The sequence below is a fragment of the Vanessa cardui genome, chromosome 2, assembly GCF_905220365.1.
Source record: "Vanessa cardui chromosome 2, ilVanCard2.1, whole genome shotgun sequence".
Taxonomy (NCBI): Eukaryota; Metazoa; Arthropoda; class Insecta; order Lepidoptera; family Nymphalidae; genus Vanessa; species Vanessa cardui.
Genome location: NC_061124.1, coordinates 15,593,701 through 15,598,427, shown reverse-complemented (window position 1 = coordinate 15,598,427; position 4,727 = coordinate 15,593,701). Strand labels below are relative to the sequence as shown.

The 4,727-nt window shown below is 37.1% G+C and overlaps 1 pseudogene; it reads right to left on the bottom strand.

The window, feature by feature from the left end:
- Positions 1–268: 268 nt before the first annotated feature.
- Positions 269–4,200, bottom strand: LOC124541843 (annotated as a pseudogene).
- Positions 4,201–4,727: the final 527 nt, after the last annotated feature.

Here is a 4,727-nt window from a genome sequence, read left to right as displayed (position 1 = left end):
GTCTCGCCTTCAACGGTATTTTTCTTTGGTGTAATGCAGGTTGTTGCGGATTTTGATAGTATTTAACGAGGAGATATTAAAGAAGGCGTAGTTTAGTTGCAATGAAAAATTTATTGTGTAACATATTTTTATGACAGGGTAGGTAACAAATTACAATAAACAAAGTGCCTTATATCTAAATCGTTCCGTAACGTCCATATACTAAATGGCTTCATAGTTTTAACAGGCGCTTGCGCCAACATACCCCCGGACGTTGAAAGATTCCCTTTCAACCAGAATTTCCATCTTCAGAGAGGTCGGGTAATGGGCAAATTTTGCTAAATGATCTTCGAACTACGCCATTGGACGTCTTGACATCTGCAACTCTGACGATCCCATCTGGACCGGGATGGACAAACACGATTCTCCCCATTCTCCATTTTAGTGGCGGCAAGTTATCCTCTTTTAAAAAAAACCAAAGAGTTGAGTTTCAGCGAACCCTTACATGACCTCCATTTGGTTCTTATCTGAAGTTCCGATATATATTCCTTGCTCCATCGAGTCCAAAAATGTTGTCTCAGCTGTTCTGTTCGTTGGAAGCGAGTTAAGGAATTTACAGGGCGATGTTCGTAGTTTGGCGATGGTAATGACACTAAGGGGCGTCCAATTAAAAAATGTCCTGGCGTCAATGGCGTTAAATCATCGGCATTTGATGATAATGGCGTCAGTGGTCTCGAGTTTAAGATGGCTTCTATTTGGACTAAAGTGGTGTATAATTCTTCGTAAGAGAGGTGACAAAGGCCCAACACTCTAACTAAATGATGTTTAGTTGATTTTACGCCAGCCTCCGCAAGACCAGCAAAATGAGGGGAGTATGCCGGGATAAAATGAAAGTTTATACCTTCCTTTGACATCTCTTCAGTTACCGAATCACAATTTGCTTTAAGAAAGCTCGAAAGGTCATTGTATGCACCGACAAATGAACGGCCGTTATCAGAATATATATTTTTCGGCTTTCCTCTACGTGAGATGAACCTTTTTAAAGCTAAAATAAATGTATTACTAGATAAATCACCTACTAACTCGAGGTGAATTGATTTTGTTGTAAAACAAATAAATATGGCAATATAAACTTTAACTAATTTTGTACCTCGGCCTTGTCGAACTGCTGATTGGATTGGACCTGCATAATCCAAACCAATATTTTCAAAAGGAAAACCACCTAGAAGTCGCTGCTGTGGTAAGTAACCCATAGTGGGAGTAACTGTTTCACCTCTGAATCGACTACAACGCGTACATTGTAAGTAACATTTTCGAGCTAAATTCCGTCCTCTAATAGGCCAATATATTTCTCTAATAGAAGATAATAATAATTGAGGGGCAGCATGAAATAACCTTTTATGTTCATATTCAAATACTAACACTGTAAACCGATGATTAGAATGTAGAAGAATAGGATGCTTTTTATCATACTGATAGTTTGAATTTTGGAGTCGACCACCGACACGCATGATATTTTGGTCATCTAAAAATACTTTGAATTTATTTAGTGGACTTTTCTTAGGCAACTTCTTTTTATTTATTAATAAAGTATATTCTATAAATGATTCACTTTGAGATGCCCGAATTATTACATTTAAAGCTCTTTGTAATTCTTTACTACTAAAAGGACCAATATTCTTTATCTTTTTGCATTTCAGATCAACAAATCGTAAAACCCAAGCTAAAGTACGCCTAAGCCGTAGAAAATTGGAAAAAGAGTTAAAATTAATTAATCTATTTAATTCATCATTGTTGGCCAAAGCATGTAAAACAGTAATATTTGATTTCATTTCCGGTAGTATATCATCATCTGTATGTAAAGGTTTAGTTGGCCAACATGACATATCTTTCATCAAAAATTCTGGTCCGGACCACCATTCTTTCAAATTCCGTATTAACTTAAATGCGACACCACGTGAAATATAATCCGCGGGATTTTTATCGGTAGGAACGTGTCTCCACTCACAACTGGGTGTCTTATCTAAAATTTCTGCAATTCTGTTCCGGACAAAGGGTTGAAGCTTATTTGGCAACATTTTTAACCAGCCTAGCACTATCATAGAGTCACTCCAAAAAAAGGTTCGTGCTGCTCGTACTCGTAATGATGTAACAACCTTTTCATATATACGAACTCCTACCAAGGCACCACAAAGTTCCAACCTCGGAATAGTTGTGGGTTTAAGCGGAGCAACTCGACCTTTAGCTACTAATAAACGCACTAATACGTCACCCTCATCACTAACGCTACGTACGTATAGGCACGCACCGTAGGCTCGTTCAGACGCATCGCAGAAAATGTGAAATTCTAAAAACTGGTATGAATCAATAATAACACGTCGTGGAATCCTAATTTTATTTAATTCCGGTAAATCAACAATCAATTCGGACCAAAGTTTATTAACTTCCGGAGGCAGTTGTTCATCCCAAGACAGTTTGTGTAACCATAATTTTTGAAGCAACATTTTCATTGTCATTACACAAGGACTTAGAAGGCCTAGAGGATCAAAGATCTGTGAAATAACAGAAAGCATTTCACGTTTACTATTACTGTCGATAACTGAATCACTGATGGGAAAACACAATTCATCAGACATTGCCTGCCATCCTAAACCTAATGTTTTAGTCGATTCAAGTCCTCCAATATTTAAGTCTAGCGAAGACTGCGACATGTCACATCCGTTAACTAACTGCATGTTTGACTTCCATTTCCTTAAATTCATTTGGGCTGATGCTAGAGTTAAAGTTATCTCTTGACGCAAGTGCTCGATTTCAACCATGTCATCTCCGCCTGTAAGGAGGTCATCTACATAAAAATCATGAAGAATAATTTCTGAAACTTTTTGATTATCGCACTCTAGACCTAATTGACGAAGACATCTGGTTGCTAAGAACGGAGCACTAGCCGTGCCGTAGGTTACAGTATTTAGTTGATAAGTTTGTATTGGAGATAGAGGGTTATCACGCCAGACAATCTGCTGCAAGTGTCTGTCATTAGGATGAACCACTATAGTCCGGTACATTTTCTCGACATCTCCGGCGATTATATATTTATGTTGTCTAAATCTAATTAGGATAGATAACAGATCATCCTGCACTACGGGTCCTATCATTTGTAAATTATTAAAAGAAACACCAGTATTTGTTGGGCTACTAGCATTAAAAACCACTCTTAATTTTGTTGTAGTACTACATTCACGCATGACTCCATGATGCGGAATAAAATATGCGTCTTTGTTTGTAGTGTCACATAGTGACATGTGACCTAAGAGCTCGTATTCGTTCATAAAACTTTTATACATTTCACAGAATTGTAAGTTACCCTTAAATCTGCGCTCTAACGATGAAAAACAATGCTTTGCTCGAGATAAAGATTCACCTAGGAGGTCAGAAGGATATTTTAAAGGAATTTTTACACAAAACTGACCGTTTTCTAAACGCGTAGTATTTTTTACAAAATGATCTTCGCATGTTATTTCCTCAGGTGAATGATTTGATGATGTGCAAACATCTTCTAGTTGCCAGAACCGCGTAAGCAAGTGTTGAATATTGTCATTCAGATTATCCTCATCATCTGAGATGAGCTTTGTGAAGTTGCACTTACCCTTTGTAAAGAGCAATGGCATAGCAGTACCCGTTGGCCCAGAAACTAACCATCCTAGCTTAGTTTCGCAAAGAATGGGTTGCCCTGGTCCTAATTTTATTATCTTCGATCCTAACAGGTCCCAAAATATATCAGCACCTAGTAATATGTCTATCGGGGCCGGCGTATTAAAATTTGGATCAGCCAAACAGATATCAGATGGGATTTTAAGGCTGGATGGATTTATATAGTTATTAGGAACATTCTCAGTTATGGATGTTAACACAAAACAATTTATCTTTACCATATAGTCATTATTTATAGATTTTATTGCCACAAAGCACATTTTATTAATTTGCGACAAGGAATTATTGATGCCCATCACTGAATTATTTACATTGTAACCAGAAAGTCCCAATCGTTTGTACAATGCTTCGGTCATAAGACAGGACGTGCTGCCGCTGTCAAGGAGAGCACGAGCGGTGTAAACTATATTGTTTCCCCCCATCACATTTACTAATGCAGTCGAAAGTAAAACACTGTGTTCAATTTTTGCAGTTAACGATAAGTTTGCGCTTTGATTTGATTGAGCGGACATAGTTGCTTTATTACCAGTATCATTGCCAGTATCAGTTTTGTGAACAGAGGGAGTATTTTTAAATTTTGAATGTTCAGCAACGTGTACAAGAGTGTGGTGTTTGCGACGACATATTTTACAGCCTGCCTTCTTACAGTTGTTGGCATAATGACCCACAGACAAACAATTAAAGCACACTTTATAGCTAGGTAAAATTTGCAAACGTGCTTCACATGACAGTGCCAAAAATTCAGGACACGAACTCAATTTATGGTCACCGCTACACTTTTGACACTGTTTAGGTTTAAATGAAGCAGAACTTAAATTATTTTTATCATCACCAGAGTTACCTTTATTGTTGTAATCTTGTACAATCATTGTCTTAACTTTAACATTTTTTAATGTGTTTGCATTTTTATTAGCTGAGGAATTTGAAAGTTCTAATGTTTCTATTATATCAGCTCGATTCTTAATAAAAGTTAAAAATATGGAAAACGTAATTTTTGAATTCTTTTCGAGATTGCCTTTGTACTCCTCCCATTCACGATA